We start from the raw sequence: 27403 nt of genomic DNA on the forward strand, positions 1-27403 counted from the left end.
GAGAGGAATACGGACGAGTGAGAGGCGATAAAAAAACGCATTGCCCACGGACCAATGATTCTCTATGGGACAGTTCCATCAGCCAAATATTTCTCTCGTATTTTCTACGGTACGTGTCAGTCGCAGAATGCTGTGATTGTCAGCGTACTATGACCGTAGTACACCAATGCAAGTCTATGGGTGCGCAAAAAAAAATAAATCGCGTTACACACGGACCACCCATGTGACTGGCGAGAAATACGCAAGACTTTTCCTGGTCACAGGAAATGGGCCAATCCATCATCAGGAAGCATAGACATGCAAATTAGCTCAAATAGCGCTCCAGACATCCAGGAAGTACGCCTCCACGGAGTCCTGCAGCGTCATGTCTGGCCACATTAATGTGGAGCTCCTAACTGTGTTGGTACAGGAAAGACCCGAACTTTGGGACCAACGGGATGCCCATTATTCTGACCGGGGCCGCAAAGAGGCGGCATGGAGGTGCATCTGTGTGCACATGTTCCCAGACTATGCCCAACGGCCACGTGAGGAGCAACAACACATTCGTAAGTAAATGTCATTTTTACCAATCAGCTTAAAGTCCAGAACTGAGCTTTTTTAAATGTAGCCCCTACAATCCTAGACTGTGCATGTAGGTATCCTGTATAGTAAAGAAAAATATACATCAAAACCACCCCCTACTAGGCCACGTGACTACGTGAAATGTTAGGAATATTGCTTGGCACAATTCCCAAAGGTCACAGTCCCTTTTCACTTCACATTGCAGTTGAGGATGTGATGACGCTGGCGCAGCATCCGCGACCAGTACCGGCAGGAAAGACAGCAGAGGGCCAGGAGTGGGTCAGCAGCACCGACCAAGCGGAAATACATCTATTTTGACCGCTTGGCATTTTTGGCACCCAGTATGGATCTCAGACTGTAAGTACAGACATCACACCACATGACACATATGCTTTTTAGGGTCAGAGCTACATTTGTTTTTTTGTACATTTCCTAACAGAACTCAGTCCAACCTCAGAGAGAGGGAGACAGGGTCGGATACTGAGCCCATTATAGACCCGGACGTGGATGTGAAGAGGTGGCTGGCCCATCTTCTGACCAGAGCTTTTGCAACCCCCATGCTCCACCAGCATCAGGCCCAGCATCAGGTTCTGCACCTGGTCCAGACCCAGCAGAGCCACCAGCAGCCAGCAACTTAGGCTACTTTCACATTAGCGTCGTGCGACGCATGTCGCAATGCGTTGTTTTAGGGAAAAAACGCATCCTGCAAAGTTGCCCACAGGATGCGTTTTTTCTCCATTGACTTACATTAGCGACGCACTGCCACACGTCTCATCCGTCGTGCGACGGATGCGTCGTGTTTTGGCAGCCGCGCCGCAAAAAAAAGTTACATGGAATGTTTTTTGTGCGTCGTTTCCATTTTCGACCGCGCATGCGCGGGCGAAACTCCGCCCCCTCCTCCCAGGACATTACAATGGGGCAGCGGATGCGATGAAAAACTGCATCCGCTGCCCCCATTGTGCACGCCTTGCACAGCGTGCGACGGTACGTCGCCCCAACGCAGGGTGACAGCCGTCGCACAAAGCTAATGTGAAAGTAGCCTTAGAAGACCCTGGCAACAGCAGCAGCCCTACTGGCCGTGTTGAGGGGTCCCCCCAGCCTGCAGCCGTAGGCCGCCATGGGGACGGAAAAGGGACAACACTGCCTCTGATACCCGGAGGCATATAGCACAGGTGTCCTAATTTACCTGTCCAGGGCTGCCCAGGATGAGGGTGGAGAGGCATATTCCCGTAGCCTGGCCCAGTACCTCCGTCCCCTACCCCGTGAGGTGAGGCTACGTGTGTGCGGATCCATTCAGATCCTAATTGATGCATGCACACACCCCAATGACCCATATGAGTTGTTTGAGTATCTTGAGAGGTGGCAGCTCTCAACCTGTAACCGTCTCCGCCTTGTTTGACAACCAGCTGTGCATGCTCAATCAGGATCTGAGTGTCTGCCTGCACGTTTGCCTACACCTCCACCCATTCCCCTACCCAAAACCAACCTTGGCCACAACAGGGCCAAATGGCAGCCTATAACCAACCTGCCCACTTGTACAGACCTGGTGTTGGAGGCTGGCCCCAACCTGGGTTTGGACGACATGGTCATATTGGGGGGTATGATGGACGTGGCTACAATCAGCCACAGGATTATAATCGACTGGATCCTTATGGTCTCTTTGGTGCGCAGCTGCAGGAACATGGCCACATCTTCCCACAGGGCCAAGATCATCCACCCCAACAGGGTGATGGTCAAGCTGGGCACCCCAACACCCAACAAAGAGATGAAGGCCTCCCGCCATCACCTCCGCCAAGCTACCAGCAGTTATACAATAGCTAATTGTTTTGTATATTTTTTTTGTTGATATTTATAATTTCTTGTTACCTCTTTGTGTGTCAAAAAATGACAATGTTATATACAGAAAAGGCTAAATGGCCTGGACAATTTCTGCTATATGACAAAAATATGGTACACCGTATTGTAAGCTATTTTTTTAATTTATAAAACCTTTGAAAATGCATCTTTGGCCTTCTTCCTGAATTATTTTAGGCATTCGAATAAGTAAGTCAACTTTATCACATATAAACAGACAACACAAATCATAGAACACCAAACAAAAAAAAATTATATACACACACACATAAGAACATCACAACATAGATACAGCCTGATCTTGCCAGGTAGTAGAACCATGAGGTGAAACAAAATTCTGGGTGGATATAAGGCACCACTTCTTGATTTGAGCCTGGCAGCTGACATGGTGGTGGTAGGTCCAACAGGTTATTGCGCAGCCGTTTTTTCTAACATATTATACAAGTTGCTTCTCAGCACAAAAGAATTTTGCAAATCCTGTATTATACTCCAGAGCTGCACTCACTATTCTGCTGGTTGAGTAACTGTGTGCAGGATGCAAGTATCAGTACAGGATAAGTAATGTAATGTACATAGTGACTCCAGCAGCAGAATAGTGAGTGCAGCTCTGGGGTATAATACAGGATGTAACTCAGGATCAGTAATGTAATGTGTGTACATAGTGACTCCAGCAGCAGAATAGTGAGTGCAGCTCTGGGCTATAATACAGGATGTAACTCAGGATCAGTAATGTAATGTGTGTACATAGTGACTCCAGCAGCAGAATAGTGAGTGAAGTTCTGGAGTATAATACAGGATGTAACTCAGGATCAGTAATGTAATGTATGTACATATTGACTCCAGCAGAATAGTGAGTGCAGCTCTGGGGTATAAGGGTATGTGCACACGCTGCGGATTCTGCTGCAATCTGCAGCAGATTTTGCCCTGCGGATCCGCAGCAGTTCCACAGGCATTGACAGTACCATGTTAGCCAATGGGATTTCAAATCCGCAGTGCACATGCTGTGGATTTTTCCGCGTGGATTTGCTGCGGTTTTAAATCCACAGCATGTCAATTCTTTCTGCGGATTCCACAGTGGTTTGACACCTGTTCCATTGTCCAGGTGTCAAACCGCAGGGGAAAACCGCTGGCAAATCCGCAGGAAAACCACAGGTCACTTTACCTGCAAATCCGTGTGGAAAAATCCGCAGGTGGATCCGCAGCGTGTGCACTCACCCTAATACAGGATGGATGTAATGCAGGATCAGTAATGTATGTACACAGTGACTGCATTAGCAGAATAGTGAGTGCAGCTCTGGAGTATAATACAGGATGCAACTCAGGATCAGTAATGTATGCACATAGTGACTGCACCAGCAGAATAGTGAGTGCAGCTCTGGGGTATAATACAGGATGTAAGTCAGGATCAGTAATGTAATGTATGTACACAGTAACTGCACCAGCTGAATAGTGAGTGCAGCTCTGGGGTATAATACAGGATGTAACTCAGGATCAGTAATGTATGTACACCGTGACTGCACCAGCAGAATAGTGAGTGCAGCTCTGGAGTATAATACAGGATGTAACTCAGGATCAGTAATGTAATGTATGTACACAGTGACTGCACCAGCAGAATAGTGAGTGCAGCTCTGGGGTATAATACAGGATGTAACTCAGGATCAGTAATGTATGTACACCGTGACTGCACCAGCAGAATAGTGAGTGCAGCTCTGGAGTATAATACAGGATGTAACTCAGGATCAGTAATGTAATGTATATACACAGTGTCTGCACCAGCAGAAAAGTGAGTGCAGCTCTGGGGTATAATACAGGATGTAACTCAGGATCAGTAATGTATGTACACAGTGACTGCACCAGCAGAATAGTGAGTGCAGCTCTGGAGTATAATACAGGATGTAACTCAGGATCAGTAATGTAATGTATGTACACAGTGTCTGCACCAGCAGAATAGTGAGTGCAGCTCTGGGGTATAATACAGGATGTAACTCAGGATCAGTAATGTAATGTATGTACACAGTGACTGCACCAGCAGAATAGTGAGTGCAGCCAGGACCGGATTAAGGTTGGTGGGGGCCCCTGGGCAGAAAATCTGGTGGGGGCCCCCATATCATTAACATTTTAGCCATAACAGAGCGCGAACTGTAGCACTCAGATGTACAATCTAATCTTATCCTCTTGTTCTGCCACATTCAGATTTACAGTACTACAATAGAGATACAGTCCAGGATAACTCAAAGCAGTCCAATTATAGACAGAAAGAGTTACTCACATTTTTTTTTAATGAAGCCAATGTTAAGACAGCCAAGGAATAATAAAAATGCAGAAAGGGAAAGTTTTCACCGGCAGCAATTGTTGCTAACTACTGTATAACAATATGCTCTCTATTGTATTATCTCCGGAGTACAGCTTCCCCCCCCCACGCAAGGGTATACAGCTCTTGCCCCCTACAAGGGTATACAGGCAGCTGTCCCCCCCCCCCCCCCCCAAGGTTATACAGTTCTCCAATGTTTCGTCTTTATACAGTTCCCTCCTCCAGGTATACAGGCCCAAATGTACAGCTCCCCTCTCGCGCATACAGCTCCCCCGATTAATATATAGCTAGCTGGATCCTGGAGGCAAGGGGGTTAATCACCGTGGCGCTGCAGAGTTGATTGGCGGGTACACAGCAGGCGGCGGGCGCACGATGCTCGTGAACGCGGCGAGCAGGCAGAGGAGATCCACAGGACAGGAGGCGTGACAGAAAGAAAGAACAGAGAAAAAAGAAAACAGAGAAAGAAAGAACAGAGAAAGAAAGAAGAAAGAACAGAGAGAGAGAGAGAGAGAGAGAGAGAGAGAGAAAAAAAAAAAAAAAAGAAAGATTAGAGAGATAAAGAAACAGAGATAGAAAGATTCTATAAAGATACTATAGCAGCCCGGCTCCCACTGTAGTGCCCACCTGAGCCTCCCGATGCAGGAAATATAACGATCCACTCACATAGCCGACATCCCCAAGTTCAAGGCGATCCTGCTGTCTGCGCTGTTGGAGGAGGAATAATGGAGCCTCCAGCACCGACCTCCACCCGCACTCCACATAGAGAATAATGGAGCCTCCAGCACCTACCTCCACCCGCACTCCATATAGAGAATAATGGAACCTCCAGCACCGACCTCCACCCGCAGAGCCGCACTCCACATAGAGAATAATGGAGCCTCCAGCACCGACCTCCACCCGCAGAGCCGCACTCCACATAGAGAATAATGGAGCCTCCAGCACCGACCTCCACCCGCAGAGCCACACTCCACATAGAGAATAATGGAGCCTCCAGCACCTACCTCCACCCGCAGAGCCGCACTCCACAGAGAATAATGGAGCCTCCGGTACCGACCTCCACCCGCAAAGCCGCACTCCACATAGAGAATAATGGAGCCTCCGGCACCGACCTCCACCCGCAGAGCCGCACTCCACATAGAGAATAATGGAGCCTCCGGCACCGACCTCCACCCGCAGAGCCGCACTCCACATAGAGAATAATGGAGCCTCCGGCACCTACCTCCATCCGCAGAGCCGCACTCCACATAGAGAATAATGGAGCCTCCAGCACCGACCTCCACCCGCAGAGCCCCACTCCACATAGAGAATAATGGAGCCTCCGGTACCGACCTCCACCCGCAGAGCCGCACTCTACATAGAGAATAATGGAGCCTCCAGCACCTACCTCCACCCGCAGAGCCGCACTCCACATAGAGAATAATGGAGCCTCCAGCACCTACCTCCACCCGCAGAGCCGCACTCCACATAGAGAATAATGGAGCCTCCAGCACCTACCTCCACCCGCAGAGCCGCACTCCACATAGAGAATAATGGAGCCTCCGGTACCGACCTCCACCCGCAGAGCCGCACTCCACATAGAGAATAATGGAGCCTCCGGCACCGACCTCCACCCGCAGAGCCGCACTCCACATAGAGAATAATGGAGCCTCCAGCACCGACCTCCACCCACAGACCCGCACTCCACAGAGAATAATGGAGCCTCCGGCACCTACCTCCACCCGCAGAGCCGCACTCCACATAGAGAATAATGGAGCCTCCAGCACCGACCTCCACCCGCAGAGCCACACTCCACATAGAGAATAATGGGGCCTCCAGCACCGACCTCCACCCGCAGAGCCACACTCCACATAGTGAATAATGGAGCCTCCAGCACCGACCTCCACATAGAGAATAATGGAGCCTCCAGCACCGACCTCCACCCGCAGAGCCACACTCCACATAGAGAATAATGGAGCCTCCAGCACCGACCTCCACCCGCAGAGCCACACTCCACATAGAGAATAATGGAGCCTCCAGCACCGACCTCCACCCGCAGAGCCACACTCCACATAGTGAATAATGGAGCCTCCAGCACCGACCTCCACATAGAGAATAATGGAGCCTCCAGCACCGACCTCAACCAGCAGAGCCACACTCCACATAGAGAATAATGGAGCCTCCAGCACCGACCTCCACCCGCAGAGCCGCGCTCCACATAGAGAATAATGGAGCCTCCAGCACCGACCTCCACCCGCACTCCACATAGAGAACAATGGAGCCTCCAGCACCGACCTCCACCTGCAGAGCCGCACTCCACATAGAGAATAATGGAGCCTCCGGTACCGACCTCCACCCGCAGAGCCGCACTCCACATAGAGAATAATGGAGCCTCCAGCACCGACCTCCACCCGCAGAGCCACACTCCACATAGAGAAAAATGGAGCCTCCGGTACCGAACTCCACCCGCAGAGCCGCACTCCACATAGAGAATAATGGAGCCTCCGGCACCGACCTCCACCCGCAGAGCCGCACTCCACATAGAGAATAATGGAGCCTCCAGCACCGACCTCCACCCGCAGAGCCACACTCCACATAGAGAATAATGGGGCCTCCAGCACCGACCTCCACCCGCAGAGCAACACTCCACATAGAGAATAATGGAGCCTCCAGCACTGACCTCCACCCGCAGAGCCACACTCCACAGAGAATAATGGAGCCTCCAGCACCTACCTCCACCCACAGAGCCACACTCCACAGAGAATAATGGAGCCTCCAGCACCGACCTCCACCCGCAGAGCCACACTCCACACAGAGAATAATGGAGCCTCCAGCACCTACCTCCACCCGCAGAGCCGCACTCAACACAGAGAATAATGGAGCCTCCAGCACCGACCTCCACCAGCAGAGCCGCACTCCACATAGAGAATAATGGAGCCTCCAGCACCGACCTCCACCCGCAGACCCGCACTCCACATAGAGAATAATGGAGCCTCCGGCACCTACCTCCACCCGCAGAGCCGCACTCCACATAGAGAATAATGGAGCCTCCGGTACCGACCTCCACCCGCAGAGCCGCACTCCACATAGAGAATAAGGGAGCCTCCAGCACCTACCTCCACCCGCAGAGCCGCACTCCACAGAGAATAATGGAGCCTCCAGCACCTACCTCCACCCGCAGAGCCGCACTCCACATAGAGAATAATGGAGCCTCCAGCACCTACCTCCACCCGCAGAGCCGCACTCCACATAGAGAATAATGGAGCCTCCGGCACCGACCTCCACCCGCAGAGCCGCACTCCACATAGAGAATAATGGAGCCTCCAGCACCGACCTCCACCCGCAGACCCGCACTCCACATAGAGAATAATGGAGCCTCCGGCACCTACCTCCACCCGCAGAGCCGCACTCCACATAGAGAAAAATGGAGCCTCCAGCACCGACCTCCACCCGCAGAGCCACACTCCACATAGAGAATAATGGGGCCTCCAGCACCGACCTCCACCCGCAGAGCCACACTCCACATAGTGAATAATGGAGCCTCCAGCACCGACCTCCACATAGAGAATAATGGAGCCTCCAGCACCGACCTCCACCCGCAGAGCCACACTCCACATAGAGAATAATGGAGCCTCCAGCACCGACCTCCACCCGCAGAGCCACACTCCACATAGAGAATAATGGAGCCTCCAGCACCGACCTCCACCCGCACTCCACATAGAGAATAATGGAGCCTCCAGCACCGACCTCCACCCGCAGAGCCGCACTCCACATAGAGAATAATGGAGCCTCCAGCACCGACCTCCACCCGCAGAGCCGCACTCCACATAGAGAATAATGGAGTCTCCAGCACCGACCTCCACCCGCAGAGCCGCACTCCACATAGAGAATAATGGGGCCTCCAGCACCGACCTCCACCCGCAGAGCCACACTCCACAGAGAATAATGGAGCCTCCAGCACCTACCTCCACCCGCAGAGCCACACTCCACAGAGAATAATGGAGCCTCCAGCACCTACCTCCACCCGCAGAGCCACACTCCACAGAGAATAATGGAGCCTCCAGCACCGACCTCCACCCGCAGAGCCACACTCCACATAGAGAATAATGGGGCCTCCAGCACCGACCTCCACCCGCAGAGCCGCATTCCACACAGAGAATAATGGAGCCTCCAGCACCTACCTCCACCCGCAGAGCCGCACTCCACACAGAGAATAATGGAGCCTCCAGCACCGACCTCCACCAGCAGAGCCGCACTCCACATAAAGAATAATGGAGCCTCCAGCACCGACCTCCACCCGCAGACCCGCACTCCACATAGAGAATAATGGAGCCTCCGGCACCTACCTCCACCCGCAGAGCCGCACTCCACATAGAGAATAATGGAGCCTCCAGCACCGACCTCCACCCGCAGAGCCACACTCCACATAGAGAATAATGGGGCCTCCAGCACCGACCTCCACCCGCAGAGCCACACTCCACATAGTGAATAATGGAGCCTCCAGCACTGACCTCCACCCGCAGAGCCACACTCCACATAGTGAATAATGGAGCCTCCAGCACTGACCTCCACATAGTGAATAATGGAGCCTCCAGCACCGACCTCCACCCGCAGAGCCGCACTCCACATAGAGAATAATGGAGCCTCCAGCACCGACCTCCACCCGCAGAGCCGCACGCCACATAGAGAATAATGGAGCCTCCAGCACCTACCTCCACCCGCAGAGCCGCACTCCACATAGAGAATAATGGGGCCTCCAGCACCGACCTCCACCCGCAGAGCCACACTCCACATAGAGAATAATGGGGCCTCCAGCACCGACCTCCACCCGCAGAGCCACACTCCACATAGTGAATAATGGAGCCTCCAGCACCGACCTCCACCCGCAGAGCCGCACTCCACATAGAGAATAATGGGGCCTCCAGCACCGACCTCCACCCGCAGAGCCACACTCCACATAGAGAATAATGGGGCCTCCAGCACCGACCTCCACCCGCAGAGCCGCACTCCACATAGAGAATGGAGCCTCCAGCACCGACCTCCACCCGCAGAGCCGCACTCCACATAGAGACTAATGGAGCCTCCAGCACCGACCTCCACCCGCAGAGCCGCACTCCACATAGAGAATAATGGAGCCTCCAGCACCGACCTCCACCCGCAGAGCCACACTCCACATAGAGAATAAAGGGGCCTCCGGCACCGACCTCCACCCGCAGAGCCGCACTCCACATAGTGAATAATGGAGCCTCCAGCACTGACCTCCACCCACAGAGCCACACTCCACATAGAGAATAATGGAGCCTCCAGCACCGACCTCCACCCGCAGAGCCACACTCCACATAGAGAATAATGGAGCCTCCAGCACCGACCTCCACCTGCAGAGCCGCACTCCACAGAGAATAATGGAGCCTCCAGCACCGACCTCCACCCGCAGAGCCGCACTCCACATAGAGAATAATGGAGCCTCCAGCACCGACCTCCACCCGCAGAGCCGCACTCCACATAGAGAATAATGGAGCCTCCAGCACCGACCTCCACATAGAGAATAATGGAGCCTCCAGCACCGACCTCCACCCGCAGAGCCACACTCCACATAGAGAATAATGGAGCCTCCAGCACCGACCTCCACATAGAGAATAATGGAGCCTCCAGCACCGACCTCCACCCGCAGAGCCGCGCTCCACATAGAGAATAATGGAGCCTCCAGCACCGACCTCCACCCGCACTCCACATAGAGAATAATGGAGCCTCCAGCACCGGCCTCCACCCGCAGAGCCACACTCCACATAGAGAATAATGGAGCCTCTAGCACCGACCTCCACCCGCAGAGCCCCACTCCACATAGAGAATAATGGAGCCTCCAGCACCGACCTCGACCCGCAGAGCCGCACTCGACATAGAGAATAATGGAGCCTCCAGCACCGACCTCCACCCGCAGAGCCACACTCCACATAGAGAATAATGGGGCCTCCAGCACCGACCTCCACCCGCAGAGCCACACTCCACATAGTGAATAATGGAGCCTCCAGCACTGACCTCCACCCGCAGAGCCACACTCCACATAGTGAATAATGGGGCCTCCAGCACCGACCTCCACCCGCAGAGCCACACTCCACATAGAGAATAATGGAGCCTCCAGCACCTACCTCCACCCGCAGAGCCGCACTCCACATAGAGAATAATGGGGCCTCCAGCACCGACCTCCACCCGCAGAGCCACACTCCACATAGAGAATAATGGGGCCTCCTGCACCGACCTCCACCCGCAGAGCCACACTCCACATAGTGAATAATGGAGCCTCCAGCACCGACCTCCACCTGCAGAGCCGCACTCCACATAGAGAATAATGGAGCCTCCAGCACCGACCTCCACCCGCAGAGCCGCACTCCACATAGAGAATAATGGGGCCTCCAGCACCGACCTCCACCCGCAGAGCCGCACTCCACATAAAGAATAATGGGGCCTCCAGCACCGACCTCCACCCGCAGAGCCGCACTCCACATAGAGAATAATGGAGCCTCCAGCACTGACCTCCACCCGCAGAGCCACACTCCACATAGAGAATAATGGAGCCTCCAACACCGACCTCCACCCGCACTCCACATATAGAATAATGGAGCCTCCAGCACCGACCTCCACCCGCAGAGCCGCACTCCACATAGAGAATAATGGGGCCTCCAGCACCGACCTCCACCCGCAGAGCCGCACTCCACATAGAGAATAATGGAGCCTCCAGCACCGACCTCCACATGGAGAATAATGGAGCCTCCGGCACCGACCTCCACCCGCAGAGCCACACTCCACATGGAGAATAATGGGGCCTCCGGCACCTACCTCCACCCGCAGAGCCGCACTCCACATAGTGAATAATGGAGCCTCCAGCACTGACCTCCACCCGCAGAGCCACACTCCACATAGAGAATAATGGAGCCTCCAGCACCGACCTCCACATAGAGAATAATGGAGCCTCCAGCACCGACCTCCACATAGAGAATAATGGAGCCTCCAGCACCGACCTCCACCCGCAGAGCCACACTCCACATAGAGAATAATGGAGCCTCCAGCACCGACCTCCACCCGCACTCCACATAGAGAATAATGGAGCCTCCAGCACCGACCTCCACCCGCAGAGCCACACTCCACATAGAGGATAACGGAGCCTCCAGCACCGACCTCCACCCGCAGAGCCACACTCCACATAGAGAATAATGGAGCCAACAGCACCGACCTCCACCCGCACTCCACATAGAGAATAATGGAGCCTCCAGCACCGACCTCCACCCGCACTCCACATAGAGAATAATGGAGCCTCCAGCACCGACCTCCACCCGCAGAGCCACACTCCACATAGAGAATAATGGAGCCTCTAGCACCGACCTCCACCCGCAGAGCCACACTCCACATAGAGAATAATGGAGCCAACAGCACCGACCTCCACCCGCAGAGCCACACTCCACATAGAGAATAATGGAGCCTCCAGCACCGACCTCCACCCGCAGAGCCGCACTCCACATAGAGAATGGAGCCTCCAGCACTGACCTCCACCCGCAGAGCCACACTTCACATAGAGAATAATGGAGCCTCCAGCACCGACCTCCACCCGCAGAGCCGCACTCCACATAGAGAATAATGGGGCCTCCAGCACCGACCTCCACCCGCAGAGCCGCACTCCACATAGAGAATGGAGCCTCCAGCACTGACCTTCACCCGCAGAGCCACACTCCACATAGAGAATAATGGAGCCTCCAGCCCCGACCTCCACCCGCAGAGCCGCACTCCACATAGAGAATAATGGGGCCTCCAGCACCGACCTCCACCCGCAGAGCCGCACTCCACATAGAGAATAATGGGGCCTCCAGCACCGACCTCCACCCACAGAGCCACACTCCACATAGAGAATAATGGAGCCTCCAGCTCCTACCTCCACCCGCAGAGCCACACTCCACATAGAGAATAATGGAGCCTCCAGCTCCTACCTCCACCCGCAGAGCCACACTCCACATAGAGAATAATGGAGCCTCCAGCACCGACCTCCACATAGAGAATAATGGAGCCTCCAGCACCGACCTCCACCCGCAGAGCCACACTCCACATAGAGAATAATGGAGCCTCCAGCACCGACCTCCACCCGCAGAGCCGCACTCCACATAGAGAATAATGGGGCCACCAGCACCGACCTCCACCCGCAGAGCCGCACTCCACATAGAGAATAATGGAGCCTCCGGCACCGACCTCCACCCGCAGAGCCACACTCCACATAGAGAATAATGGAGCCTCCAGCACTGACCTCCACCCGCAGAGCCACACTCCACATAGAGAATAATGGAGACTCCAGCACCAACCTCCACCCACAGAGCCGCACTCCACATAGAGAATAATGGAGCCTCCAGCACTGGCCTCCAACCGCAGAGCCACAGTCCACATAGAGAATAATGGAGCCTCCAGCACCGACCTCCACATAGAGAATAATGGAGCCTCCAGCACCGACTTCCACCCGCAGAGCCACACTCCACATAGAGAATAATGGAGCCTCCAGCACCGACCTCCACCCGCACAGCCGCACTCCACATAGAGAATAATGGGGCCTCCAGCACCGACCTCCACCCGCAGAGGCGCACTCCACATAAAGAATAATGGGGCCTCCAGCACCGACCTCCACCCGCAGAGCCGCACTCCACATAGAGAATAATGGAGCCTCCAGCACTGACCTCCACCCGCAGAGCCACACTCCACATAGAGAATAATGGAGCCTCCAGCACCGACCTCCACCCGCACTCCACATAGAGAATAATGGAGCCTCCAGCACCGACCTCCACCCGCAGAGCCGCACTCCACATAGAGAATAATGGAGCCTCCAGCACCGACCTCCACATAGAGAATAATGGAGCCTCCAGCACCGACCTCTACATAGAGAATAATGGAGCCTCCGGCACCGACCTCCACCCGCAGAGCCACACTCCACATAGAGAATAATGGGGCCTCCGGCACCTACCTCCACCCGCAGAGCCGCACTCCACATAGTGAATAATGGAGCCTCCAGCACTGACCTCCACCCGCAGAGCCACACTCCACATAGAGAATAATGGAGCCTCCAGCACCGACCTCCACATAGAGAATAATGGAGCCTCCAGCACCGACCTCCACATAGAGAATAATGGAGCCTCCAGCACCGACCTCCACCCGCAGAGCCACACTCCACAGAGAATAATGGAGCCTCCAGCACCGACCTCCACCCGCACTCCACATAGAGAATAATGGAGCCTCCAGCACCGACCTCCACCCGCAGAGCCACACTCCACATAGAGGATAACGGAGCCTCCAGCACCGACCTCCACCCGCAGAGCCACACTCCACATAGAGAATAATGGAGCCAACAGCACCGACCTCCACCCGCACTCCACATAGAGAATAATGGAGCCTCCAGCACCGACCTCCACCCGCACTCCACATAGAGAATAATGGAGCCTCCAGCACCGACCTCCACCCGCAGAGCCACACTCCACATAGAGAATAATGGAGCCAACAGCACCGACCTCCACCCGCAGAGCCACACTCCACATAGAGAATAATGGAGCCTCCAGCACCGACCTCCACCTGCAGAGCCGCACTCCACATAGAGAATGGAGCCTCCAGCACTGACCTCCACCCGCAGAGCCACACTCCACATAGAGAATAATGGAGCCTCCAGCACCGACCTCCACCCGCAGAGCCGCACTCCACATAGAGAATAATGGGGCCTCCAGCACCGACCTCCACCCGCAGAGCCGCACTCCACATAGAGAATGGAGCCTCCAGCAATGACCTTCACCCGCAGAGCCACACTCCACATAGAGAATAATGGAGCCTCCAGCACCGACCTCCACCCGCAGAGCCACACTCCACATAGAGGATAACGGAGCCTCCAGCACCGACCTCCACCCGCAGAGCCACACTCCACATAGAGAATAATGGAGCCAACAGCACCGACCTCCACCCGCACTCCACATAGAGAATAATGGAGCCTCCAGCACCGACCTCCACCCGCAGAGCCACACTCCACATAGAGAATAATGGAGCCTCTAGCACCGACCTCCACCCGCAGAGCCACACTCCACATAGAGAATAATGGAGCCAACAGCACCGACCTCCACCCGCAGAGCCACACTCCACATAGAGAATAATGGAGCCCCCAGCACCGACCTCCACCCGCAGAGCCGCACTCCACATAGAGAATGGAGCCTCCAGCACTGACCTCCACCCGCAGAGCCACACTTCACATAGAGAATAATGGAGCCTCCAGCACCGACCTCCACCCGCAGAGCCGCACTCCACATAGAGAATAATGGGGCCTCCAGCACCGACCTCCACCCGCAGAGCCGCACTCCACATAGAGAATGGAGCCTCCAGCACTGACCTTCACCCGCAGAGCCACACTCCACATAGAGAATAATGGAGCCTCCAGCACCGACCTCCACCCGCAGAGCCGCACTCCACATAGAGAATAATGGGGCCTCCAGCACCGACCTCCACCCGCAGAGCCGCACTCCACATAGAGAATAATGGGGCCTCCAGCACCGACCTCCACCCACAGAGCCACACTCCACATAGAGAATAATGGAGCCTCCAGCTCCTACCTCCACCCGCAGAGCCACACTCCACATAGAGAATAATGGAGCCTCCAGCTCCTACCTCCACCCGCAGAGCCACACTCCACATAGAGAATAATGGAGCCTCCAGCACCGACCTCCACATAGAGAATAATGGAGCCTCCAGCACCGACCTCCACCCGCAGAGCCACACTCCACATAGAGAATAATGGAGCCTCTAGCACCGACCTCCACCCGCAGAGCCCCACTCCACATAGAGAATAATGGAGCCTCCAGCACCGACCTCCACCCGCAGAGCCGCACTCCACATAGAGAATAATGGAGCCTCCAGCACCGACCTCCACATAGAGAACAATGGAGCCTCCAGCACCGACCTCCACCCGCAGAGCCACACTCCACATAGAGAATAATGGAGCCTCCAGCACTGACCTCCACCCGCAGAGCCACACTCCACATAGAGAATAATGGAGACTCCAGCACCGACCTCCACCCGCAGAGCTACACTCCACATAGAGAATAATGGAGCCTCCAGCACCGACCTCCACCCACAGAGCCGCACTCCACATAGAGAATAATGGAGCCTCCAGCACTGGCCTCCAACCGCAGAGCCACAGTCCACATAGAGAATAATGGAGCCTCCAGCACCGACCTCCACATACAGAATAATGGAGCCTCCAGCACCGACTTCCACCCGCAGAGCCACACTCCACATAGAGAATAATGGAGCCTCCAGCACCGACCTCCACCCGCAGAGCCGCACTCCACATAGAGAATAATGGGGCCTCCAGCACCGACCTCCACCCGCAGAGCCGCACTCCACATAAAGAATAATGGGGCCTCCAGCACCGACCTCCACCCGCAGAGCCGCACTCCACATAGAGAATAATGGAGCCTCCAGCACTGACCTCCACCCGCAGAGCCACACTCCACATAGAGAATAATGGAGCCTCCAGCACCGACCTCCACCCGCACTCCACATAGAGAATAATGGAGCCTCCAGCACCGACCTCCACCCGCAGAGCCGCACTCCACATAGAGAATAATGGGGCCTCCAGCACCGACCTCCACCCGCAGAGCCGCACTCCACATAGAGAATAATGGAGCCTCCAGCACCGACCTCCACCCGCAGAGCCACACTCCACATAGAGAATAATGGAGCCTCCAGCACCGACCTCTACATAGAGAATAATGGAGCCTCCGGCACCGACCTCCACCCGCAGAGCCACACTCCACATAGAGAATAATGGGGCCTCCGGCACCTACCTCCACCCGCAGAGCCGCACTCCACATAGTGAATAATGGAGCCTCCAGCACTGACCTCCACCCGCAGAGCCACACTCCACATAGAGAATAATGGAGCCTCCAGCACCGACCTCCACATAGAGAATAATGGAGCCTCCAGCACCGACCTCCACATAGAGAATAATGGAGCCTCCAGCACCGACCTCCACCCGCAGAGCCACACTCCACAGAGAATAATGGAGCCTCCAGCACCGACCTCCACCCGCACTCCACATAGAGAATAATGGAGCCTCCAGCACCGACCTCCACCCGCAGAGCCACACTCCACATAGAGGATAACGGAGCCTCCAGCACCGACCTCCACCCGCAGAGCCACACTCCACATAGGGAATAATGGAGCCAACAGCACCGACCTCCACCCGCACTCCACATAGAGAATAATGGAGCCTCCAGCACCGACCTCCACCCGCACTCCACATAGAGAATAATGGAGCCTCCAGCACCGACCTCCACCCGCAAAGCCACACTCCACATAGAGAATAATGGAGCCAACAGCACCGACCTCCACCCGCAGAGCCACACTCCACATAGAGAATAATGGAGCCTCCAGCACCGACCTCCACCCGCAGAGCCGCACTCCACATAGAGAATGGAGCCTCCAGCACTGACCTCCACCCGCAGAGCCACACTCCACATAGAGAATAATGGAGCCTCCAGCACCAACCTCCACCCGCAGAGCCGCACTCCACATAGAGAATAATGGGGCCTCCAGCACCGACCTCCACCCGCAGAGCCGCACTCCACATAGAGAATGGAGCCTCCAGCACTGACCTTCACCCGCAGAGCCACACTCCACATAGAGAATAATGGAGCCTCCAGCACCGACCTCCACCCGCAGAGCCGCACTCCACATAGAGAATAATGGGGCCTCCAGCACCGACCTCCACCCGCAGAGCCGCACTCCACATAGAGAATAATGGGGCCTCCAGCACCGACCTCCACCCACAGAGCCACACTCCACATAGAGAATAATGGAGCCTCCAGCTCCTACCTCCACCCGCAGAGCCACACTCCACATAGAGAATAATGGAGCCTCCAGCTCCTACCTCCACCCGCAGAGCCACACTCCACATAGAGAATAATGGAGCCTCCAGCACCGACCTCCACATAGAGAATAATGGAGCCTCCAGCACCGACCTCGACCCGCAGAGCCACACTCCACATAGAGAATAATGGAGCCTCTAGCACCGACCTCCACCCGCAGAGCCCCACTCCACATAGAGAATAATGGAGCCTCCAGCACCGACCTCCACCCGCAGAGCCGCACTCCACAGAGAATAATGGGGCCTCCAGCACCGACCTCCACCCGCAGAGCCGCACTCCACATAGAGAATAATGGATCCTCCAGCACCGACCTCCACATAGAGAACAATGAAGCCTCCGGCACCGACCTCCACCCGCAGAGCCACACTCCACATAGAGAATAATGGAGCCTCCAGCACTGACCTCCACCCGCAGAGCCACACTCCACATAGAGAATAATGGAGCCTCCAGCACCGACCTCCACCCGCAGAGCTACACTCCACATAGAGAATAATGGAGCCAACAGCACCGACCTCCACCCGCACTCCACATAGAGAATAATGGAGCCTCCAGCACCGACCTCCACCCGCACTCCACATAGAGAATAATGGAGCCTCCAGCACCGACCTCCACCCGCAGAGCCACACTCCACATAGAGAATAATGGAGCCAACAGCACCGACCTCCACCCGCAGAGCCACACTCCACATAGAGAATAATGGAGCCTCCAGCACCGACCTCCACCCGCAGAGCCGCACTCCACATAGAGAATGGAGCCTCCAGCACTGACCTCCACCCGCAGAGCCACACTCCACATAGAGAATAATGGAGCCTCCAGCACCAACCTCCACCCGCAGAGCCGCACTCCACATAGAGAATAATGGGGCCTCCAGCACCGACCTCCACCCGCAGAGCCGCACTCCACATAGAGAATGGAGCCTCCAGCACTGACCTTCACCCGCAGAGCCACACTCCACATAGAGAATAATGGAGCCTCCAGCACCGACCTCCACCCGCAGAGCCGCACTCCACATAGAGAATAATGGGGCCTCCAGCACCGACCTCCACCCGCAGAGCCGCACTCCACATAGAGAATAATGGGGCCTCCAGCACCGACCTCCACCCACAGAGCCACACTCCACATAGAGAATAATGGAGCCTCCAGCTCCTACCTCCACCCGCAGAGCCACACTCCACATAGAGAATAATGGAGCCTCCAGCTCCTACCTCCACCCGCAGAGCCACACTCCACATAGAGAATAATGGAGCCTCCAGCACCGACCTCCACATAGAGAATAATGGAGCCTCCAGCACCGACCTCGACCCGCAGAGCCACACTCCACATAGAGAATAATGGAGCCTCTAGCACCGACCTCCACCCGCAGAGCCCCACTCCACATAGAGAATAATGGAGCCTCCAGCACCGACCTCCACCCGCAGAGCCGCACTCCACAGAGAATAATGGGGCCTCCAGCACCGACCTCCACCCGCAGAGCCGCACTCCACATAGAGAATAATGGATCCTCCAGCACCGACCTCCACATAGAGAACAATGAAGCCTCCGGCACCGACCTCCACCCGCAGAGCCACACTCCACATAGAGAATAATGGAGCCTCCAGCACTGACCTCCACCCGCAGAGCCACACTCCACATAGAGAATAATGGAGCCTCCAGCACCGACCTCCACCCGCAGAGCTACACTCCACATAGAGAATAATGGAGCCTCCAGCACCAACCTCCACCCGCAGAGCCGCACTCCACATAGAGAATAATGGAGCCTCCAGCACTGGCCTCCAACCGCAGAGCCACAGTCCACATAGAGAATAATGGAGCCTCCAGCACCGACCTCCACCCGCAGAGCCACACTCCACATAGAGAATAATGGAGCCTCCAGCACCGACCTCCACCCGCACTCCACATAGAGAATAATGGAGCCTCCAGCACCGACCTCCACCCGCACTCCACATAGAGAATAATGGAGCCTCCAGCACCGACCTCCACCCGCAGAGCCACACTCCACATAGAGAATAATGGAGCCTCTAGCACCGACCTCCACCCGCAGAGCCACACTCCACATAGAGAATAATGGAGCCTCCAGCACTGACCTCCACCCGCAGAGCCACACTCCACATAGAGAATAATGGAGCCTCCAGCACCAACCTCCACCCGCAGAGCCGCACTCCACATAGAGAATAATGGGGCCTCCAGCACCGACCTCCACCCGCAGAGCAGCACTCCACATAAAGAATAATGGGGCCTCCAGCACCGACCTCCACCCGCAGAGCCGCACTCCACATAGAGAATAATGGAGCCTCCAGCACTGACCTCCACCCGCAGAGCCACAGTCCACATAGAGAATAATGGAGCCTCCAGCACCGACCTCCACCCGCAGAGCCACACTCCACATAGAGAATAATGGAGCCTCCAGCACCGACCTCCACCCGCAGAGCCGCACTCCACATAGAGAATAATGGGGACTCCAGCACCGACCTCCACCCGCAGAGCCGCACTCCACATAAAGAATAATGGGGCCTCCAGCACCGACCTCCACCCGCAGAGCCGCACTCCACATAGAGAATAATGGAGCCTCCAGCACTGACCTCCACCCGCAGAGCCACACTCCACATAGAGAATAATGGAGCCTCCAGCACCGACCTCCACCCGCACTCCACATAGAGAATAATGGAGCCTCCAGCACCGACCTCCACCCGCAGAGCCGCACTCCACATAGAGAATAATGGGGCCTCCAGCACCGACCTCCACCCGCAGAGCCGCACTCCACATAGAGAATAATGGAGCCTCCAGCACCGACCTCCACATAGAGAATAATGGAGCCTCCAGCACCGACCTCTACATAGAGAATAATGGAGCCTCCGGCACCGACCTCCACCCGCAGAGCCACACTCCACATAGAGAATAATGGGGCCTCCGGCACCTACCTCCACCCGCAGAGCCGCACTCCACATAGAGAATAATGGAGCCTCCAGCACCGACCTCCACATAGAGAATAATGGAGCCTCCAGCACCGACCTCCACATAGAGAATAATGGAGCGTCCAGCACCGACCTCCACCCGCAGAGCCACACTCCACAGAGAATAATGGAGCCTCCAGCACCGACCTCCACCCGCACTCCACATAGAGAATAATGGAGCCTCCAGCACCGACCTCCACCCGCAGAGCCACACTCCACATAGAGGATAACGGAGCCTCCAGCACCGACCTCCACCCGCAGAGCCACACTCCACATAGAGAATAATGGAGCCAACAGCACCGACCTCCACCCGCACTCCACATAGAGAATAATGGAGCCTCCAGCACCGACCTCCACCCGCACTCCACATAGAGAATAATGGAGCCTCCAGCACCGACCTCCACCCGCAGAGCCACACTCCACATAGAGAATAATGGAGCCAACAGCACCGACCTCCACCCGCAGAGCCACACTCCACATAGAGAATAATGGAGCCTCCAGCACCGACCTCCACCCGCAGAGCCGCACTCCACATAGAGAATGGAGCCTCCAGCACTGACCTCCACCCGCAGAGCCACACTCCACATAGAGAATAATGGAGCCTCCAGCACCGACCTCCACCCGCAGAGCCGCACTCCACATAGAGAATAATGGGGCCTCCAGCACCGACCTCCACCCGCAGAGCCGCACTCCACATAGAGAATGGAGCCTCCAGCACTGACCTTCACCCGCAGAGCCACACTCCACATAGAGAATAATGGAGCCTCCAGCACCGACCTCCACCCGCAGAGCCGCACTCCACATAGAGAATAATGGGGCCTCCAGCACCGACCTCCACCCGCAGAGCCGCACTCCACATAGAGAATAATGGGGCCTCCAGCACCGACCTCCACCCACAGAGCCACACTCCACATAGAGAATAATGGAGCCTCCAGCTCCTACCTCCACCCGCAGAGCCACACTCCACATAGAGAATAATGGAGCCTCCAGCTCCTACCTCCACCCGCAGAGCCACACTCCACATAGAGAATAATGGATCCTCCAGCACCGACCTCCACATAGAGAATAATGGAGCCTCCAGCACCGACCTCCACCCGCAGAGCCACACTCCACATAGAGAATAATGGAGCCTCTAGCACCGACCTCCACCCGCAGAGCCCCACTCCACATAGAGAATAATGGAGCCTCCAGCACCGACCTCCACCCGCAGAGCCGCACTCCACATAGAGAATAATGGGGCCTCCAGCACCGACCTCCACCCGCAGAGCCGCACTCCACATAGAGAATAATGGAGCCTCCAGCACCGACCTCCACATAGAGAACAATGGAGCCTCCGGCACCGACCTCCACCCGCAGAGCCACACTCCACATAGAGAATAATGGAGCCTCCAGCACCGACCTCCACCCGCAGAGCCACACTCCACATAGAGAATAATGGAGCCTCCAGCACCGACCTCCACCCGCAGAGCTACACTCCACATAGAGAATAATGGAGCCTCCAGCACCAACCTCCACCCGCAGAGCCGCACTCCACATAGAGAATAATGGAGCCTCCAGCACTGGCCTCCAACCGCAGAGCCACAGTCCACATAGAGAATAATGGAGCCTCCAGCACCGACCTCCACATAGAGAATAATGGAGCCTCCAGCACCGACCTCCACCCGCAGAGCCACACTCCACATAGAGAATAATGGAGCCTCCAGCACCGACCTCCACCCGCACTCCACATAGAGAATAATGGAGCCTCCAGCACCGACCTCCACCCGCAGAGCCACACTCCACATAGAGAATAATGGAGCCTCTAGCACCGACCTCCACCCGCAGAGCCACACTCCACATAGAGAATAATGGAGCCTCCAGCACCGACCTCCACCCGCAGAGCCGCACTCCACATAGAGAATAATGGAGCCTCCAGCACCGACCTCCACCCGCAGAGCCGCACTCCACATAGAGAATGGAGCCTCCAGCACTGACCTCCACCCGCAGAGCCGCACTCCACATAGAGAATGGAGCCTCCAGCACCGACCTCCACATAGAGAATAATGGAGCCTCCAGCACCGACCTCCACATAGAGAATAATGGAGCCTCCGGCACCGACCTCCACCCGCAGAGCCACACTCCACATAGAGAATAATGGGGCCTCCGGCACCTACCTCCACCCGCAGAGCCGCACTCCACATAGTGAATAATGGGGCCTCCGGCACCTACCTCCACCCGCAGAGCCGCACTCCACATAGTGAATAATGGAGCCTCCAGCACCGACCTCCACCCGCAGAGCCACACTCCACATAGAGAATAATGGAGCCTCCAGCACCGACCTCCACCCGCACTCCACATAGAGAATAATGGAGCATCCAGCACCGACCTCCACCCGCAGAGCCGCACTCCACATAGAGTATAATGGAGCCTCCAGCACCGACCTCCACCCGCAGAGCCACACTCCACATAGAGAATAATGGAGCCTCCAGCACCGACCTCCACCCGCAGAGCCGCACTCCACATAGAGAATAATGGGGCCTCCAGCACCGACCTCCACCCGCAGAGCCGCACTCCACATAGAGAATAATGGGGCCTCCAGCACCGACCTCCACCCGCAGAGCCACACTCCACATAGAGAATAATGGAGCCTCCCGCACCGACCTCCACCCACAGAGCCGCACTCCACATAGAGAATAATGGGGCCTCCAGCACCGACCTCCACCCACAGAGCCGCACTCCACATAGAGAATAATGGAGCCTCCAGCTCCTACCTCCACCCGCAGAGCCACACTCCACAAAGAGAATAATGGAGCCTCCCGCACCGACCTCCACCCGCAGAGCCGCACTCCACATAGAGAATAATGGGGCCTCCAGCACCGACCTCCACCCGCAGAGCAGCACTCCACACAGAGAATAATGGGGCCTCCAGCACCGACCTCCACCCGCAGAGCCGCACTCCACATACATGGCTGCTCTGTGTGCTGTGCGCACAGGACCTGTGATGAGGTCACAGGAGGGGAGGAGACAGGGGTCACATGATCGGGGGCCCTGACACCTTCCCTCCTGTGTTCTCATCACAAGCCTTTGCACGCTACCAGCAGCATCAGCGTTCAGGCTACTTGTAGATGCTGCTGGTAGCAGAGCACATAATGCCGCCCCCACGGTCACTCACTTTTAGGTGGGGAGAAGATGGAGTGCCATTGCAGCAGCCAGCAGGAATGTGGTGGGGGCCCCCTTAGAAGCTTTTGTGGTGGGGGCCCCGGGGCTGAAGCCCCGCCTGCCCTGCCTATAATCCGGCCCTGAGTGCAGCTCTGGAGTATAATACAGGATGTAACTCAGGATCAGTAATGTAATGTCTGTACGCAGTGACTGCACCAGCAGCATACTGAGTGCAGAAGAGGAGGAGCGTCTGTGCTGAGCCTCTGCAGGCTGGGGTTTTGCTAAGCTCCTGGGAAGGGAGGTTTTTTTTCCTGCAAGGACTTTCCATCTGCCCCCTTCCCAGGAAAGAGGACTCTCCCTGGGACTGAGCGCCGGGGCTGTGCCCCTGGCTCCCACCCTCCGGCAAGCCAGCTGGGGGTGGGGGGCCTCATCCACCACCAGGAGGCCCAAGGCACAGCCAGCAAGTCCCAGGGATGGGGAAAAAGCGGACCCCAGGGGGCCGCAAGGCTCCAGGGTCCGGGACCCCCCGAAGTGAAGGCTGTGGCGGGCCCTTCCCCCGGAGGTGCAGCAGCCGGCAGAGGTGAGGCGGGGCCCCCCCCTTAACATCTGGGGCTCCAAGGTTGCGGGAGAGCCAGCTACCACCTACGCCTCCCGCATTCATGCCCACCTCTCCGAGTACGAGGAGGCCGGCAAGCAGCTCAGGAGACTCCGGGGGGAGTTGGAGGGAGCCCGGGTCATCAGTAAAAACAGGCTCCCTGCCTCAAAGAGAGCGGAGGTCACCGCCACGGTCAAGCGGCTGAAAGGGGAGATTCGGGCCCTGGAGGACAGGCGAAGTTCCATCATGGCCGGCAGCGGCCCCTTCCAGGAAAAGCTGCAGAACGAGGACCGGTTCAGGGCCATGGCCGGTGGGTCTCCTGGGGGGTCAGGAGTCCCCATCCAGGTGGAGGAAAGCGAGGAGGAGGAAGAACAAGATGGCGCCCACACCACATCCGGGCCACCTCCACCTGAAGACCTGGCGGACACCAGCGTGAGTCAGGTAACATGCAGCGGGATAGCCCCCGAGCAGGTGGCCCTCCCGCTGGACTCCAGTAACGCGGAGGAAAGCGGGAGCGAGGGGGAGGATGGAGGGAGCGGGAGTAGTTCTGAGGGGGGCTGCCTCATCCTTAAACAAGTACGGCAGACTGAATCCCCAGCACGGTTTGGCACGCTGTTGTTTGGGTATGAAGTCTGCCCGGAGGATGAGGCAACCGGGAAGAGGAGAAACAGGAGGCGCAGGCGTAAGGCCTCTGAAGGCGTGGAGGAACAACTGGTTTTTGCTCCTCTTCCCGGGGCCCCTCTGTCCCGCTGTGTGGAACCCGCTACCCACCCCGGCTCGGGCCCTGTGGTGGGTCCGCAGCGAGGGAGCGGGGAGAGAGATGATTGTTGTGACCTGACTGTCGCATCTGGTGACAGTTCAGACCAGGGCAGCGACATGGAGGTCGGTGCTGGTTGTGGTGTTGGTGGTGGTGTCCAGGCTCAGCCCTCGGTGGCAGGGGAGGCTGGCCTGGCACCAGGTAAAGTTGGTACAGCCAGGGCCGCACCTCCGGCGGCGAGTGCTGGGGCTTCTGGACCCCCCACGTACGGATCCGCTAAGTCTGGATCGCTAGTGGGGGTCCAGAAGCCTAGGAAGGGCGAACAGAACATCAAGCAGCAGCTGAGGCGGTGCAAAGTGCTGGTCGCTCCCATGTCGGCGCCTGTGGTGAGAGCGGGGTCTCCGGCACGTCGACCCAAAAAGGGGTCCGTGCAGGGGGCTCCGCCGCCGCTGGGCGACGAGGGGGAGTGGCCGGCCTTGCCTGTCTCAAGTGGTGGGCATGGGGTGGCAGCGGTGGTCCGTGAGGGGGGCGTGGCCTCCCCGAGTGTTGCCCGGCCTGCAAAGGCTGTGGCGTGCGGGGGGGGGCATGTCCTCCTCGGCCGTCATCCCACCCGCTGCGTCTGCGTCGCCCGGGGGGGGCATGGCCTCGCAAGGGGTCGCCGCTCTGCCCGTGGTGGCTGTGACTGGCGGGGGGGCGTGGCCTCAGCGGTCGCGACTCCGCCCGCTGTGCTCGCGTCACCCGGGGGGGCCGTGGCCTCGCAGGGGGCCGCGGCTCTGCCTGGGGTGGCTGCGACCGGCAGGGGGGCGTGGCCGCTGCGGGCCCGCTGCCCTCTGTCCCACCCACCCTTCCAAGTAATGCTGTGCTGCCCCCAAAAGCTGGCGGGGAGTTGTCGGGGTCCCCGGCCCACCTACCTTCATCTGAGGGTGCGGGGACTCTGGCGCTCCCTGGCAAGCCGGCGGCGGGGGTGAAGAAAAGTGCAGGGCAGGGAGCGGTGCCAGTGGCCGTCCCTGCCCAGAGTAAACAAAACTCAGCAAAAGAAAAAAAAAATGGAGCTGAAACCAGGAGCTGCTGTTGCTCCTAGGCCCAGCCAGGGCAGAGTGCATGATGTCATCTGCACTGAGGCATTTAAAGGGGCAGCGGCGCTCCTGGACAGGAGCTGGAGTAGCTCCCAGCAAGAGAGCTCAGGGCCCCCAGCAGGCAAAGAGAGGAACTACACTGGTTTGGGAAATGTTAAAAATGTAAAAAATGTTGCTATGTTCACCAATTGTGCGAGTGAGAGTGAGTATGAAAGCGGAGTGGACATATTTGAGGAGATGTTTGCTGAAGTGAATGGTGATATGAGTGACATGGATGAGGGAGTGAGTGCTACTGTGAATGTGGGTGAGTGTGCTGGAGTGAATGCAAATAATAAAAGAGTGAATGGGAGAGTGAGTGGGAGGACGAATGAGGGTGCTGGCACAAGTGGTGGTAGTGGTGGGAGGGCTGGCCCGTCTGCCCCCCTGGCCGCAAGACCCCAACATAGTTATGCGGGGGCCGCGGCTGGGGGTCGGGGTGGTCCTGGGGGGGGTCTCCTCGCCTCCGGGCTCCAGGGACGGCGCTTTGCACCACCGTTTCCTGGAGGCCCTCAAAAAAGGAGAAAGGTCGATAGTGGTAGAGGGGAGGACAGTGGACTTGTCTTTCTGGATAGAGAGACATGGCCTTGCTGCCTTCCAAAACCAAAGGGAGGGAGGGACTGTTTGGTCTCTCCCCACAGCCGGGCAGGGGCCGCAAAGGAGGAATGTGGTCCGTCTTAGGTGGGGGGGCAGTGAAGCTTGTCCACCTAGGAGCAAGGTGGTGGAGCTCCTCCTTAAGATGGGCTTCGGGGCGAATGACATCTTTGCCCTGATACATCCTTCGGCGTCCCGCTTCTTCGACGTCAGCTTTGTGCGGCCAGAGGGGCTTGAGCTCTTCTGGTCTAACTATGAGCTGGTGCGGGAAGAGCCCGGATGGCGAGACTTCGTTGCGCAAGCGGTGTCTCGCCAAAATTCCGTCAAGCGAGTGACCGTGGTCACTTGTAACGAGTCACTTGCCGGCGTGGACATTATGACGTGGCTTTCCCGTTACGGGGAAGTCACCGAGGTCCCCAAAAAGAACAGGGACGAATTCGGCATCTGGTCGGGGGGCTGGACCTTCATGGTTAAACTGAAGGTTTCCGGCGGCACGGTCACCCACATCCCTTCCTCGGCGTTCCTGGGAAGGGACAGGATCCTGGTCTTCTACCAGGGGCAACCGAAGGTCTGCCACAAGTGTGGCGACCCCACTCACTTCAGCGCTAGCTGCAAGGTACAG

General features: G+C 56.8%; 1 protein-coding gene across 1 annotated transcript in view; it reads right to left on the reverse strand.

Moving 5' to 3' along the window:
• Positions 1-26796, reverse strand: part of LOC141092273 (protein SPT2 homolog) — an 87784-nt gene extending 60988 nt beyond the window's left edge. Inside the window, exon 1 of the transcript XR_012232744.1 lies at positions 25987-26796. The gene's annotated coding sequence lies outside the window, so the exon portion shown is untranslated. The remainder of the gene's footprint in view (positions 1-25986) is intronic.
• Between the last annotated feature and the right edge of the window lie 607 nt (positions 26797-27403).

This window comes from Dendrobates tinctorius, unplaced genomic scaffold (genome assembly GCF_039654945.1).
Source record: "Dendrobates tinctorius isolate UK_male_01 unplaced genomic scaffold, ASM3965494v1 ptg000059l, whole genome shotgun sequence".
Classification (NCBI taxonomy): domain Eukaryota; kingdom Metazoa; phylum Chordata; class Amphibia; order Anura; family Dendrobatidae; genus Dendrobates; species Dendrobates tinctorius.